We start from the raw sequence: 18,284 nt of genomic DNA, 5'->3' as shown, positions 1-18,284 counted from the left end.
TGGGATTAATTTAGGGGAATCTATAATGAACAAGGATTTGGGAGTGCTCGTAGACTGTAGACTTGGCAATAGTGCTCAATGTCAAGCAGCAGCTGCAAGAGCAAATAAAATATTGGCATGCATAAAAAGGGGCATAGATGCAAGGGAAGACAATGTCATTTTGCCACTGTATAAATCGTTGGTAAGATCTCATCTTGAATATGCAGTACAGTTCTTGGCACCGCTCTATAAAAAAATTTTTTAGAACTAGAAAGGGTTCAGAGAAGGGCGACAAAATTGATAGAGGGTATGGAGTCTTTAAATTATGAGGAAAGGTTAGCCAGTTTAGGCATGTTTACTATGTACAAATACACTAAGGGTCAATACAGAGAACTTTCATGGGAACTTTTTACCCCAAGGACTACACAGGACACACGGTCACACCCTAATGTTAGAGGAGAGGAAGTTTCACAACCAGCAAAGGAAGGGGTTCTTTACAGTAAGGGCAGTCAAGATATGCAATTCACTGCCAGGGAAGGTTGTGATGGCAGATTCAATTGATATGTTTAAGAAAGAGTTAGACAAATGTTGTATCCAGGGATACGACCGTTAATTAAAATAAAGTACAGTAGTGGATATATGGAAAAAATAGGACTGCAATATTGTGTCTGGAGAGATTTTTCCTGATTGAAACAAATTGGCGGTTGCTTAATCTGGATTAATTTCAAATATAAGTGAGGGATCGCAGGACCTCCAAAATCGGTTGAACTTGGTGGACTGGTGTCTTTTTTCAACCTCATCAACTATGTTACTATACCAAATTATTTTTTATTTAAAATTCAATACCAAGTTGGTACTTGATATAGTTTATGATTTAATGAACTTTTTTTTCCTGAAATTTGCTTGCATGCACTTTCTGTAGTAGCTACCTAATTGCTTTTGTTAGCATTAGGTAATTGAGGATCTTGTCTAGTTGTCTTTTAAACTGCAAACATCTTAGCTTTCAATTTCTAGTTTCTGCCCCTTTTTCTATCCTCCATGGAGAATATTTTCAGCTTATGAAAGTTTGTAATTAAGAAGAACCTTTACTGTTTATTATTCTCTTGGGAAGGAGAACTTCATATAAATATAAATTAAAACAACTGCATTTATCAAGACTTTGAGATAAAATGTGAAGGTGACACATGTATTAGCTAATCCAGGTCATTTTTGTTTTTACATTTAGTTCAGTTTTTTTTCATGTATTGCTGTTTTAATTATAGTGATTTATGTTGACATTTTGACTGTCCACTTTTCAACCCTGTAGACATTTTACATGCCGATATTTTAACTGTATTGACCTTATGAACATGTAGACATTTTGACTGTTGACTTTACAACTGTGTAGACCTTATGACTGTAGACATTTTGGTTGTAGACGTTTCATACCCAACCCATAAAATTGTATATTATTAAAAGCTACAAGTATTTTATATAAATGTTAAGAAAAAAATATATGTGCAACAGTAGAACACCTGGTGAACTCTAGGCCTGCACCACTTGCCACAATCTTCCAGATTTCCAAGTTGTTTGCTGCTCCTGGTACCTTACTACAGATATGGAAGTAACAGACTTTCACAGTAGCATTGCCACAGCCAGTAAGCTAAAAGAAGTCCATAGGTAAGAGTTGGGAGGGGGTAGAGGGCTAGAGGTTTCTGGAATCGGCCGACTCTCAAGCTTACATATAGAGACTCGTTTACAATTAAGAGCAAGCACAGCTAAAGGTACAATTTTGCACTGCAGAAGAGGCTAATTTAAATGCAGACAGTATTAAGAGTTGGGAATGGACACATCCTTGCTTAGCACTAATTGTAATGTAAAAGCTCTTCCCAGTATTTGTGGTCTACATGTCAAAGCAAGTAGTATTTTCCCTGAATGAGTCACATGATAGATGTGACCAGAATGTTAATAGGCAGGGTGAAATCAATAGGAGGCGGCTGCTGATGTGGGTGCCACCATGCTGCGCCTAACTGTATGTAGCTCCCCCTTAAAGCAGACTAGCATCAGGAGGGACATACCTCTCTACAGTCGAGTAAAAATCCTGAGTGCACAAGACAGTTGCGCCACAATTTAAGAGACAGTATCTCCTACCTGTACTTGCAGCATTCACTACCTGATGGTGTCTTAAGCTCAGTTGCTGCTTTGCTGGATCCCAGAATATTGGCACTGTTTGGAAAAAAGATAGATACTATTCACCTTATGGAGAAAGTAATAAATATCCTAGGCCTTCCAAGCAGCTCCAACACTAAATCAATAGCATATTTTTAATCAATGGAACCATTTTCACTAGTGACCTACGACATTACATTATTAGCACTCCCATTACTTCAATAAATAACCCCACAATACAGCAATCAGCAATGCCCCCACTTTACAGGATTATCTCCCAGCCCCTTCACATAAGACCAATGAAGGAATGATGTAGACTGTCTGTGCTAGTGTAGATTTGCGGCCTTCTGGTGTGAGTAAATTCCAATCTATGCATAGATGGAGGGTACCTTGTTGCATGAAAAGTGCTTAGAGTGATGCTGGTCTTAACTGTGTGAGTAATCCTATTTCTGGTTAGGTGGGTGGTTGGTTGTCCAGCATTTTGTCCAAGTAGTGTGTGTCCTTCTTTAGTAGTATTGGCCTGGTGGGTTAAGTGGCTGTGGAAGAATAAATATTAGTGGGTGCCTACCTTAAATATGTTTAAGTGTGAAGGATGTCCTAGAAGTTTGTGGTCCTCGTAGCTCCTCAAAGGATGTTAGTTTGTGTGTAATCTTTCGGATTCTCTTGGTATAGGTGTATGAAATCACTTCTCTTGATGTGAATTTCTGGAGCTGCCTAAAGTACTTATTGTTCTTCTGAAAAGTGGCTGGGGAGAGAAAATTTTGTTTGAACTTACCTTTCACAAGAGTGATACTGTACCTGTTTAACTAATGTGGTGTAGTTAGGTATGATGAGGTGAAATAAAGTAAAATTGTATCAGTTATCCTTGTACTTCACAAAATCTCCTAAGGGTGATCTTTTATCCCCTTTTATCTGCTGTTTCGATCCTTCTCCTCACACACTACATCAATGCTACCCCCACCTCTCTCCTGGCCCATTATACCAAAGTCACTTCCACCATTCTCCTCACACATTACACCAATGCCACCCTCACCATCTCCCCACACATTAGACCAAGATCAAGGAGAGAAGCAGGAAGGGGAGGGATGGATCAGCTCACGGCTGATCTGCAATGCCTATGTAATTGTCACAGTATCAGATGTTAGAATAGACCCTGAATCCTGCTCAGGTGATGACTAATCTCCAAGAGGTGCAGAGTCTAACGGAAAGAGAGGTATACACCAGGGAGCCCCAGAAGGGAGTATGGGCTTGGCTGTTCTCTAACGGCAGTTACTGGCCCTCTAGGAGGCACAGAGCAGGGTACGGCAACCAGGATACAAGAAGATGAAAAACTGATCTGGAGCCCCGGATGGTAAGTACACAGATAGATGGATCTGATGAATGAGGTAGGATGAGCAGCAGAGCACTGGAGCGCTGAGAACCTAATAGTTAATAGAGCATAGGTTCAGGATCGATGAACATGCGCAGTGTTCTGCTGAACAGGTCACAATCTGGGTTGAAGAGTAGATGACATGGACTAGACGGTGAGGTTATGAGCTGTAGAGTACAAAAATGCTGGGATCCCGGTGGGCCGTATAGCCTGGAAGCAGGATCGATGATGATGTGCAATGTTCTGCAGAACAGCTACAGGTCTTGATCGTGGAACAGGTAACACGAGCACAACAGAGAGGTGATAGCTGCAAGGAACTGAAGCTCTGAGGTCCTGATGGACAGTACTGCCTAGAAGCAGGATCGATGATGATGCGCAATGTTCTGCAGATAGCCACAGGTCTGCTCATGAAACCGGTACTACAGGAACAAATAATGAAGTAGAAGGTGACAGGAGTGTTGGGCTTGTGCATGTGCAGCAACTGCCGGCCAAATGGTGTCAGAAAGAAGAGGAACGCCAAAAGATAGCGGTAGTCAAGGGAAACCACATTATTGATCATCCCGGACAAAATAGCAGGTGAGATGTGTGATAGTCATATGGTGGCTGGTCCCAGGAAGCAGACTAATGCTGGGACTGACCACTTTTAGCCCAGGGCCAGCCTCAAAAAGTTTTTACCTGTTTGGGGCTGGCCCTATGACATCATGGGGGCCACCTGCCTACCGGGAAAACTCTGAGTGAGGCCAACCGCCTATCCACTCCTGCAGGTAGTGCACAACAAAATGGAAACACTTGGGTAAATCAGGGTTACTGAAAGCTTCCACACATGTAAGCTATTAACATCCCAGCATAGTTGCCATTAAATCACTTTATACTGTTTTTTCCAATTTGCATATATATATTATATATGCAATATATTTATTGTGATGGGAGTCAGCACAAAGGTAGTCTTTTGGTCAGTAACTAATAAGTCTATGTACTAAGATAACTATGGGAGAAAGAATGGTGCTTCCTCTGTATTTGCATCCTCTCATTTGCTTTACACAGCCACTCACTGGTAGCATGCACAGGAGGAGGAGTTGGGAATAACTAGAGCCTATATGCATGATAATGAGATTTGTCATTACCACCCCCATATTTTAGAAGAGCTATATTGTATTTAATAACTAAATACTATATATGGCACCATAATGCTTCAAAAATGGAGAACTGCAGTTCTAAACACATTAGTACATACATCCCTAAAGGGCTTGATGCTGGGTTGAATCTACGTCAGTTTTCTTAGTATAAAATATGCAAATTAGTACTGTGAATTTCCACAAAGTGAAACATACTTTATACGTTAGAACATAATCATACTTTTCTGCTTATGATATTTATATTAGAATTAGAATATTTGGGTGGCTTATTGTGTATAGGTAGTGTATTGCGATTGACACTTTTACAATTATTACTGTAAACACACATACTACTGTCTTGAATTATTATCATCACTCCTAAAGATCATGCCAGAATTCCTACAAGTATCACCCCCCCATATTATTATAATTGCAATACAACCCTAGTTTAAAATTTCTATGCCAAATGTGTGTTTTATGGATCACATACTTATATATTTATTTTTGGAAATGTTTCCACAAACATTAACAAGAGTAAAGAATTTAATTTTTTTTAAAAAAAAGTTATCCAACATGATTTATTAGTAATGTTTAAAATGATTTAAAAGTAAAAGAAATATTCACCATTTTCTGACATATACAATTATCTTAGGCCAATGGCATTGCTTCATTTTCTCTGGCATTGTTGCCTCAAAAGCAGCTAGAACAACACAGGGAGTCAGCTAGGCATGCACACACACACACAGCGTGCATGAGACCTCATATGAGTTGGTAGACTGGCCTTTAGCTTATAATTGCCATCCTCAAAGCAATACCACAGCTGACTAATTTGTTGGCAGTGTTACATTTCTGAGCATCTGGCTCATTCCAGCCCACAGTAGGAGTGGCAGCAAGAATGTCACCAACTGCTTTTAGTCAGGTGCTAAAATGGCTATATAGGCATTGACGCCACGCATGAAAACAGTCATTTGTCATTGAATGAGAAATTCCTTGTGCGTATAAAGCAATAATTTTACCCAGTTGCTCAATTTCCGTACATCATAGGAGTGAAGATTTTATTATCTGTGATCGTTTTGTCATATGAACATTAATTATATATTTCTTCAGCATTGATAACCTTTCAGGACCACTAAGCAATTGGCACTGAGAATTATAAGAACCAACAAGTCTGGAAAGAGTTGGCTATCTATCATACCAAGGACTGGTAAGATCTAATTGAGCATTTAGATGTGTGTACTCTATTAGAAACAAAAGTAATTGCCTAGTTTTGTGGAGATAGATTGCCTGCTACAAAATCATATAGGAGATGTTGTTTCTGGTCAAATTGTGAAGTTCTACCCTTTATAAAAGAAAAAATGGAAAGAGGACTCTTCTACTAAACAAGAACTTTGAGTTCCTTAAGTGTGGCTTTTATTACCTTTTCAGATGTGGATAGGATCTGGTGTTCATAATGCTGGAGAAATTTAATACCTAGAAGTGAATTATATTTGCTGAGATATATCAATTAAGCTCAAATGAGAACTATATACACTTTATTAGAATAGAGTAGCAATCTTTATACCATAAAATAATCTTGTGCATTAATATCATAAATAATGATAATGATAGTTTTTTAAAAATAAAAATCATGTTGTTCATGGCCATTATGGGTAAAAATTGGAATGCACATCTCCATTGAAACATACTTTTTGTGTTTATTTCTAGAGCGTCCAAATTTACTCTGCTATTCTTGCACCACATACATGTAGACATTTTGTTAAATAATAAATTACAAAAATAAAATACCAACCAATTATTTTTTTTCAGATTTCTGTTTCGGGGCAGAACGACAGCAGTAAGCTGTACAGGGGGAGTAGGTGCAAAAGCCTATATGGAGTAGGGCTATGTCAAGGCTGAGGAGGTGCAAAGGCCATGGAGGAAACGCCTATGAAGTGGATAAATTACTAATTGTATCCTAGCTGAAAAACATGTTTCATTTTGTAGGCATGACAGTGCAGCTTTGGTTGGCTAAATGTTGGTCAAGCAAAATATGTGTCTAGGTCTTTGAATTAATTAAACATAATTTTATAAGGACCTAACCGTGTAGCAAAGAAGGTTCAAAACAATGTTACTGTGGTTACTTGTCATTGTTCCAGCTATTCATTGACAGGACCAGAGACGGAAATAGCGAGCTGTGGGCCCTAGTGCAGGGAGGTGGGGAGAAGGGAACCGGGCCCCCTGACCCTCTACATTTACCATGTAGTGGTCCCCTTTATCTCCATGGGCCATGGAGCTCTGCACCTGCCGCACCAATGGTAGTTCCACCACTGGACAGGACACTCTCCGGTCCCCATCTGGCTACTTTAGTGGTTTTGGGTCTCTTTCCTAAATGGAGCAGAACTTCTTTGAGAAAGTCTTAATTACAATGACATACTTTTTTGCACTCATGTACCGTATCCTAATATTTTAAGAACGCTGTCCTGTAGAGAAGTTTTAGTGTATTGTATTAATCATGGGATCTGAAGGACAATACAGACTGTGAGCAGGAGAGTTTTGGGAATACCTATTTACTGTAACGCAATCAATAGCCATTGATTCCTGGAAAAAAAAACTCCGCAGGAAAGATAACAGCAACAGCAAAGTGTACCAGCAAGATCTAAAACACAATACTTCAAGATTATCTTCTTTGTATAAATCATCTAATAGCGCATGTCTTATTTAATGACAAGTTGAGATTTCAAAATCTAGAAAATCATTTAAAATAAATCAACAATATTATACATTGAAACCACACAAGAAATATAAAATAGTGACTTATGGATTTAGAAACCACATGTTTTGTTTTATGGCTATTATTATTTTTACTTTTTATTTTATATAGCACTAACACATTATGCAGGGTTATGAATGTTAACGCTTTCTCTCTCAGGGGTTCTGCCTTTTAGCTATTTATCCAACTTTTTCACTTTTATAACTCAGTTGTAGAATAGCTAAAACTTTGTGATTGACTCCTTTACTATGAGGGGCCGTTTATCAATTATATATTTTGACTACTAAATCAATTCCAGGAAAAAACATTTTGTGGCAGATAATACAATTTATTTTGTACAAATGCAATAGCTTTGTTAACTGGGAGTACAGAATATGGAGTTTGGCAACAAAACTGGGTTTGCAGTCACAATACCAGTTTTGTCAAAACTATAATGTTATTTTGTGATACAAATTATTTTGTAGCCTTAAAAAAAGTTTTGTCAAATAAATATAATACTACAGAAATTATAAAGCATTATATAACACAAAATGAATTGTGTGACCTAAATGGATTTTGCATCTACAAAATCCATATCACATACTTCTTAAGAATGTGTAAACAATTAATTTAATTCAAAGAATAGTTAGAATATTTCACAGAATTGATTTGTACAATGAATTTGTTAATGAACTCAAGAATCAAATAAAAAAAACGTTCATACATGGAAGTTTTACATTACGTTTACAGTTAAGATGGCCGGGTCAGATATTTAAATCATGACATCAGATAGATAACCTACAGCACTTTCCCTGTCACTATGCAAGCATACATTATGGTAAACAGATTAGCTATGTCATTATCCACACATAAGCAGGGACGGATCTAGAAAAGTACTGTACCCGGGGCGATTTAGGGGGGGGGGGATTTAGGCCCCGCCCCTTTCTAAAATCTTAGGCTGCCGACGGCTGCACAGTATGTGCAGGTCCGTCCAGCCGTGACAGGCAGGGACAGTGTGCTGCCCGGCTGCTCTGATTCAGAGCAGCCGGGCAGCACACTGTCCCTGCCTGTCACGGCTGGACGGACCTGCACATACTGTGCAGCCGTCGGCAGCAAGTGTCTGCTAGGGGGGGCCCCCTGGATCCGCCACTGCACATAAGCAATACAAATGAAATTTCTATAGTTTCAAACATTTTATATTCTTTTTCATGACCACTTTGCTGCTAAGCCTTTGCATACGTGGATGAACAATAATGTGCATTAGTATCTAAGTAAACCTTGGACATTTGACATGCTGTTGTTACTAGCATTATTTTTTTTGCTGACAGGAGGTCTTTGGATGTCACTTATTGTTCTCTAATGCTTTAACTTAAAATGCAACTGAATAGAGCAAACAGTGTTCTAAAAAACATAACACTTCCTCAACGCACCTGAATAAAAGTAACAATGCAAGTGGGTATGTGGTCAATGGAAACAATGGGTTCCATTTTCAGACCTGTTTAAATGCATTGTTCTAGTAGAAAAAGACCACAAGAGGAGGTAACAAAGGGGAATGGAATACGATTTAGAGGATTCCATAAGAAAAGTAGAGAAGAAGCGTGAGTAATAATGTTAACAGAGAGATAAACTGATCTATTATTTTACAGAGTATATGCATTTGAGAGAGTTATTGGAATCAACTGAATGTAAGAACAGAAAACAATTGCCAAGTGATATTGTGTGCGCTGTTTTAAACCACCTTCATGTAACGTTATGTTTAGCATGTAGCGTTTAGGCAGAGCCTACTTACACCCAGATTCAAATCGAAACGCATCTTGAGATCAACCTGGATTTGAAAACGATCATAACTGTGCTAAAGTTCCGTGTTCTTTTTTTAACCGCAAGTTTGCAAAAAAAATGTTCCATGTTTGAACACCTGTGAGGATTCAGAAATAGCTCCACATGACAGTTGTAAAATAATTATTCACAATGACACCCACAAACACCTTTTCTCAACTCCAGTAATCAGCACTCTGCTAAGAGCAGCAATCTAGCTAGTCACCTCACTGGACTACTGCACAGCTCTCTTTATTCTGCAATCAGCCCTTCAGTGAAAAAGTCAAGTTAATCAGAACAATTCATCTCACCTTTTTGTAGCCTATTTAAGTCCCACAGTTTTACCACAGCTTTGCAGGAACAAAGCTTTTATTTGGATTTCTATGCTTGTGCTTTGAAGAAGACTTATTTTGTTTGACTGTATATCAAGATTCTATCTTCTCCAATCCTTCAACCTCGGCTTCGTAACCCCACTATTCTACTTTCTGCAATCCCTTGACTTTGGGTTCGTCCATCATTGTTCTACCTTCTACATGTCAGGTGCCGTCTCCGCACTGACACTAAGTACAGGAGACAGGCGCCTGTGCTCTCCCGACAAACTCCCTTGCTTTCTTGCACACTGTGCGTGTGCATGCCTAGCTGACTTTGCTAGGCAATGGGATGCCCTCCCCATTCACCTGGCTATCGGTCAGCGTGTCTGACCGCCAAATCTCCTTCACCCAATTAGGGGCACCTTACTGTTTATATGGTATCCTCTGGCAGCATTAGGGTGCCAGAGTATTGGTTCACTCCCTGCTACAGCATTTCCTGTTACTTCTGATCCAGTATTCTTTGGTTCTGACTCGGCTTGCTCCTTATTATTCTCTTGTGTTACATTTTGGTACCTTGTTGCTCGGCTGGTTTGATTACTTGGCTTGACATGACTACTCTCTGGATCCCCCCTGTGTACCGCTCTGCTCGTTTGGCTTTGACCTGGACCGTCCAACTACGCCTGTCTACTATTGTCGATACACCGGTGATTGTCTTTGAGAACCGTGAACTGCGAACCCTCTGCAGCTAAGCCCAAACTCCCTTACGAGGGTCCCTGGTGAATATCGGGGGGACGTTAGACTCCGCGCCTCCCTGTTCAGTTGCACCAATACCGGTTCAGCTTGTACCTCACTACCAGTCCTCTCAAGACTAAGCAACTTAGATGGATGTTGTGTGACTCTGATTGCTAGTCATACAACCAGCCAAGTGACTCTTTCTTGGAAGCAGCCAGCACCGTGACATCACTTTTAGGGTGGAAGTAAATGGGTAGAGGATGGAGTTAAGTGGACAAATATTGCCATTTGTGAAGTTTTAGGATGACCATCATTCTGTATGATTTGCATGCAAATGCAATAGTGTCACCTACAATAATTGACATGGTTTTATAGTGCAGGGGAAGAATAGTGTGAAATTAATGACTGTTTATTCATTTTTATTATTTAATGGGTATGGTGTATTACCTCTTTAAAATAATGCTGTTAGATTTAGTGTTGTATAGATTTAATAGCATATTACATCATCATCATCTATTTATATAGCACCATTAAGTCTGCAGTGCTGTACAGAGAACTCACTCACATCAGTCCCTGCCCCATTGGAGCTTACAGTCTAAATTCCCTACATACACACACTCACACAGACAAACACAGAGAGACTAAGATCAATTTTAATAGCAGCCAATTAACCTACTAGTATGTTTTTGAAGTGTGGGATGAAACCGGAGCACCCGGAGGACACCAATGCAAACACAGGGAGAACATAGAAACTCCACACAAATAAGGCCATGGTTGGGAATCGAATTCATGACCCCAGTGCTGTGAGGCAGAAGTGCTAACCACTAAGCCACTTTGCTGCCCCCATTACATGTAGATCTCTTCTACCCATCTCCAGTACAAACCTAAATCTAAAAGAATATCAGGTTTCCCTGTATTGAACTTCCTCATGTTTAACACATCACTCCCACTGAGGGCCGTGTTTCAGCTGGCTAATAACCTGCATCTGCTAATGGTGTCTTTAATCTTCATTTGTTTAGGGCTCATGAGCTGAGTGCACTGACATAAATAGAATGTGGGTAGTCATAAGCAGGTTAAGAAAAGTAATTCATGCACTGGATAAGTATAAAAAATATGAAATATATTTTATTTTTATAAAACATATAAACAATTTGTAAAAAATACTACAGACATGGGATTTACACAGAAAGATAAATTAAGCTATAGCTGGTAAAAAGTAAAACAATCATTTAGACAAATACTGATTTTAATATACAGTCTTGGCCAAAAGGTTTGGGAATGACACAAATATTGGTTTTCTGCTTCAGTGTTTTTAGGCCTTTTTGTCAGATGTTGCTATGGTATACTGAAGTAAAATTACAAGTATTTCATAAGTGTCAAAGGCTTTTATTGCCAAGTACATTGAGTTTATGCAAAGAGTCAATATTTGCAGTGTTGACCCTTCATTTTGAAGACCTCGGCAATTCACCCTGGCATGGTGTCAATCAAATTCTGGGCCACATACTGACTGAGGGCTGCCCATTCTTGCCTAATCAATGCTTGGAGTTTGTCAGAATTTGTGGGTTTTTGTTTGTCCACCCGTTTCTTGAGAATTGACCACAAGTTCTCAATGGGATTAAGGTGTGGGGAGTTTCCTGGCCATGGACCCAAAATTTTGGATCCCGAGCCACTTAGTTATCACTTTTGCCTTATGACGAGATGCTCCATCATGCTGGAAAAGGCATTATACGTCACCAAACTGTTCTTGGATGGTTGGGAGAAGTTGCTCTTGGAGGATGTTTTGGTACCATTGTTTATTTATGGCTGTGTTCTTAGGCAAAATTGTGAGTAAGCCCACTCCCTTGGCTGAGAAGCAACCCCACACATGAATGATCTCAGGATGCTTTACTGTTGGCATGACACAGGACTGATAGTAGCGCTTACCTTTCCTTCTCCGGACAAGCGTTTTTCCAGATGCCCCAAACAATCTGAAATGGGATTCATCAGAGAAAATGACTTTAGCCCAGTTCTCAGCAGTCCAATCCTGTACCCTTTGTAGAATATCAGTCTGCCTGTGATGTTTTACCTGGGGAGAAGTGGATCTTTGCTGGCATTCTTGACACCAGGCGATCATCCAAAAGTCTTCACCTCACTGTGCGTGCAGATGCACTCACATCTGCCTGCTGCCATTCCTGAGCAAGCTCTGCACTGGCGGTGCCCCAATCACACAGCTGAATCAACTTTAAAAGACGGTCCTGGAACTTGCTGGACTTTCTTGGGCACCTTGATACCTTCTTCACAGCTATTGAACCTCTCTCCTTGAAGCTCTTGATGATCCAATAAATGGTTGATTTAGGTGCAATCTTACTAGCAGCAATATTCTTGCCTGTGAAGCCGTTTTAGTGCAAAGCAATGATGACTGCACGTGTTTCTTTGCAGGTAACCATGGTTAACAGAGGAAGAACAATGATTTCAAGCACCACCCACCTTTTAAAGCTTCCAGTCTGTTATTCTAAGTCAATAAGCATGACAGAGTGATCACCAGCCTTGTCCTCGTCAACACCCTCACCTATGTTAATGAGAGAATCACTGACCTGATGTCAGCTGGTCTTTTTGTGGCAGGGCTGAAATGCAGTGGAAATGTTGTTTTTGGAATAAAGTTCATTGCCATGGCAAAGAGGGACTTTGAAATTAATTGCAATTCATCTGATCACTTTTTATGACATTCTGCAATATATGCAAATTGTCATCATAAAAACTGAGGCAGCAGACTTTGTGAAAAATAATATTTGTGTGTGTCATTCTCAAAACTTTTGTCCATGACTGTACAACTTGAGGTAACTCATAAGACTACCCTTATTGCCGAAATCCAGGCCTAGAACTTGTATCATTAATCTGCAATACAAAATTATAATACAATGCATTAATAAAGAAGGGTAGTATTCCAGTAAATTGAACAGTAATTAAAACAACATAATCTGTCTAGCAGTATAAAAGAGACTGACCATAAATAAGATATTAAGTTGAAAAAGGAAAGTATTGACACTCACAATACAAGGGGAAGGGGGCGGCATGCTGTTTGTTTTTTCTTGGTCATGTATTATCTGTTTTGTTTCATGCTGGCAGGTCCCTCGGCTGTATTGCCAGCGGGTATGCCAGCTGACATTGCCATTTGCATGTCCACCTTGTAACTGTCAACTTTACTACCTATCGACAGTCACAATGTTGTCATTTTAACCAAGTAAACATACTGTACCTCTGAATGTTGACATATCTAACTGTCCATATTTTGGTGCCAACAGTCTGGCTGTCTTCAGATTGACTGCATTCCTTATTATATTGTATAACAATAGGTTATTGCACATTTAATACTAACTTTGTCAAGTCACATCTCTATACTTTCTCTACACTTGTGGCTCCTGACAAAAGCTTGGGGCTATTGCTGTAGAATTGGTCGTATCTTGAGATGAGTAAGACCGAGCATATGCACACACTACGTTTTTCAGTGTATCTTTTCCAGCTAATGTTTGTGGTGCAAATCTACATGAGCCCCTAAATATTTTATAACTTTTGTTTTTGACTTAAACTAAATCTTTCTTCGTGAATTAACTATTTCTGTTTTAAAAGTCTCTTAAAATGTATTTATTTACCTTTTTCTCTGCTTTTTTTTAATCTAATTTACTATGCACAGAGAAGATATTCCTAGCTATTTAGTTATTTAAGGGATATTTTTCCCAAAATACACAAAGAAGGAATAATTACTCACTAATAATTCAAACACAATTAATGTTTATAATTCTCACTAATTTGTATTTTATACACATGATGAACACTATCACAAGAGTTTTTTTAACTTTAATGTAATCATTTTTAATTAATTGTAATTGTTTGCACTATGAAATGTTTTTTGTTTTTGTTTTTTATGAACACATTCTATGGGAGATATTGTGAGTAAGATTTCACATCATCAGGCAAAAGACAGATAGATAAATAAAGAATCAATGCTTCAATTATATACAAGTCTTTTCACGTCTGAACTGTGAGAGAAAAAAAAAAAGACTTTAAATTGGATTTAATTATTGTCAATATTATATGTTTTTTTTACTAATTAACAAAACCTTTTTTGTTTTAAATCAGTAGCACCCAATTCTTCTCAGTATTGTGTTGGTGTGACTATATCTTTGTGTGGACGACATCCTTTTGAGTTGAGGGCTGCAAGTGATTGGTTTGCACCTTGCACAGACCTTAGATCTTTTGGTTGTTGTAATGTCTTCACTCGTTCCCAGTGATTCACCAAATAATCCACAATGTTCAAAAATGTTTTAAATATGACTTACAATGTATTGAAGCAATCAATTATAATATACCATAGAAAATTGTGTTCAAGCAGGAAGAAATCAAACTAATTGGGTACAATCAGTCATCAAGAGCAGATGTTTGCCATTGTTAGATGAGTTGATGAGCAGCCAGATTTGAAAGAGATTTCACTTGGTCTCTGGCAGCCAATTAGATGACTGGTCTCCATGTATCATACTAAATAAAGTGGAACAGCTCAATATCTCATACGATGAATGCAGAAGTAAAACATTAAAATAAAATTATAAAACACTTGCCAACATCACAAAACAATTTCTAAGACCATTTGCTATGTGGCAGACACATTTCTGTTTAGATGAGTGAACTGATTTAGTGAAGTTTGGGATTTACAGGATGGTAGTTTTCCCTTTTATTTACAGGATGGTAGTTGGTTTTAGAGAACTGAATAAATTAAAATTGTGGACTGAATCAGAGTATCAACAAAGGTCTGGATTTAAGTGAAATTTAGTAGTGTATACAAAAGTAACATGGTTGTTCACATCACTCGAAATAACCAGTTTTCCATTTAAATTATATATATATATATATATATATATATATATATGTAATAGAGAACAAGCAGGGCGCCTCATAGTGTAATACCGTATAGACACAATGAATAAAGGTAATAATATGCGTACCGTGAGGTAAGCAGTAGTAGATGTTGATGAAAAGCGGGAGTATCCTCTGTCAGGATTGGATTTCTTCCAACACTCCACCAATTAGCAAATCAAAATGTGGAAAGGACAAACATAGTGTAACACCATACAGATTATATCTGCAAATATCATGGAGGAGACCTCATGAATCCAAAAAGATGTTGATTGAGGATTTACCCATATGTAAAATGAGACCACTTCACAGTCCAAACCGACACAGAAGGGGTTTGGTATCAGGCTAATACCTAACCCCATCTGTGCCGGTTTGGACTGTGAAGTGGTAAATCCTCAATCAACATCTTTTTGGATTCATGAGGTCTCCTCCATGATATTTGCAGATATAATCTGTATGGTGTTACACTATGTTTGTCCTTTCCACATTTTGATTTGCTGATTGGTGGAGTTTTGGAAGAAATCCAATCCTGACAGAGGATACTCCCGCTTTTCATCAACATCTACTACTGCTTACCTCACGGTACGCATATTATTACCTTTATTCATTGTGTCTATACGGTATTACACTATGAGGCGCCCTGCTTGTTCTCTATTACAGTAATCTCTTCTAACCTGACTGATCATCTGGTTCCAGGCTTTTGAGGCTGCCACTCACACAGGAGTCAAGTGTTTACTGTGGACTTATTATATTTTGGCCTCTTTTTATATGTATACTATCTGAGATATATATCGAAGTGCTGATGCTGTGGTTAGTAGCGCCATTGATATCTATTTGTGCTATATATATATATATATATATATATATATATATATATACTCTGTATATATTTACACACAAAGACATACACTCACATTTCATGGCTACAATTATGTGGACACACCCATTGCAAATTGGTGCATACGCCGTGCAATGTCCATAGTGTCAGGACTTGGGGGGTATTCAGTTGACCGCAAGGGTTTTTAACTGCTATAGCGCCCGTTTTTAGTTAATGCAGCGCGAGAACTCATGCAATTCAATTGAAAGAGAGGGAACCCTGCCCCCGCGCATTAACCATTGTGTTTGTGAGTTTATAGGGGAGTGAAAGGGAGTTTTAACGCGGTCATGTAATACACAAAAAAAAGGATTTGCATACATTTTAATACATTATATTGCATTTACACATTGATAATATCTACATTACAGTACTTTATTTAGCATATTTTTTATTGAACTATTTTTTTAACATAGAATTATCTATAGATGCCGAAACACATTAGTATATACATATTTGTACCAAAAACATACATAAATATAATTAATTAGTGATTTTAATTTTTATTTTTTTAATGTTTTTTTAATTTCATTATTTTTTCACAAGAAAATCGACTTTTACCTGTTAGGCATTAGTGCTAAACATAGTTTAACTTTTTATTTCTCATTATTACATGATTTCAAATAGTTTTCAGAGGTTTTTTATTTTTATCACATCCCAAAGAGGTGCGAGATAAAACAGCATATTTTCCTGTTTAACGCGCCGCGTTGAAAAACAATTGAATAGCTCTTAACGCGGCTGCCTCTCGCACACCCTACACTTTCAATAGACCGTCTACTGGAGCGCGAGAGGACCATTTCATGAAAAAAAACTGAGCGGTAAAAATGGAATTGAATCGTGAGTAAAGTTAACCCGCTCGAAAATTATAAAAATCAGCATTAAAATGACAACGCGGTCTTAAAAAATATCTCGCCATCAATTGAACACCCCCCCTTGGAGTCCTGTTTTATCATTTGAAACATTTGAGCTGCAGTCCATACTCCCAACTGAACGATTGCTGCATGTGACTCTCATGTTGTCCAGCAATGCAGCAGTTAATGCACACTGCTGGAAATTTGTCAGCAGATAATGGCATGTACTTGTGTCTGGCCTTTAAATCCTTGGAAATGTGAAAATTCTGTGCCAGATCATTGAGTCTATCCTGGATCAGTTAATGCAGTTTCTAGCTGCAGCCTTTTGCCACTCTCTGCCTGTGCTCCAGAGATTTTGCTCAATCCTGCCTCTAGAGACTTTGCTCAGTTCTGTGTTTCTGAGACTTGTTGCCAAGTATTCTATTCTGTAATTCAGGAACTTTGCTATGTATTTATATATGTAGTATTCTGTGTTCTAGAGACTTTAAGGGGCATATTCAATTGTCGGCGGGAGTGCCGAAAATCCCGCGGCCCGCGCACGATTACCGTCATTACGGTAACCGTGCGCGGAAAAACCGTTAATATGGTAATTTACTCGCTGGATTTCAGCTCGGGGAGCTGCGAGCTGAAATCCAGCGGGAGATTACCGTATTAACGGTATTAGTTTTTCCGCGCTTGAACCCGCGGACAATTGAATACCCCCCTAATAATTGTATTCTATCCTGTGCTAAAGATACTTTATATCAGTTTAAGTCTTCTAGGATCATGGTGTAAATTACCAAGTTTCTTTTGGCATTGAATCCAAGCAATGGATAAGTGAGGTATTATGGATTAGTTATCTTTTTAAATAATGGAAATCCACCATATTGTTATAACAGGTTGTATCCTTTACTAAGTTTGTTTTATATATAAGTAATAAAACTGTACTTAGTGATTGTGTTTGCTAACCTAGCTTTTCAGCCTTACCATTACACTGTATACTACTGCGCTAAGGGGATTTACATTTTTTAATGTTCCAAATCTATCGGAAAGCTTTCACAAAATAGTGGAGGCTGCTATAGTAGTAAAGGGAAAACCAACTCTGTATTAATGTCTATCATTTTGTAATGAGATATTCAACAAACAAATATGAATGTTATGTTCAGGTGTCCACATACTTTTGGTCGTATTGTGTAATTAAATAAAATGGAGGGCGCAAAATAATTACACAATATTTGACAGTGGTATGATAAATGTTTATAGCTCTTTTTAGATGATATGAATAGTGCAAGAAATGGGAAGTTTCAAAAAGCTGCCAGCATGAGCGATATAAAAGTGATCTTACCCTAAATGACCCTGATCGTTGGTCCCGGGACTTGATCTGATGTAGTTTTGCCAATCAGCGGTGGCTGAACCTGTTAGAGATAATCCAGACAGGTTTTTTGAAAAGAATCCTATTTCGTTGCGTTTTTAATCACCGTCCGTCCCGCCGCTCA

Source organism: Mixophyes fleayi, chromosome 9 (genome assembly GCF_038048845.1).
Source record: "Mixophyes fleayi isolate aMixFle1 chromosome 9, aMixFle1.hap1, whole genome shotgun sequence".
Classification (NCBI taxonomy): Eukaryota; Metazoa; Chordata; class Amphibia; order Anura; family Limnodynastidae; genus Mixophyes; species Mixophyes fleayi.
The sequence above is the reverse complement of the archived record's forward strand: the minus strand, read 5'-3'. Positions refer to the sequence as shown.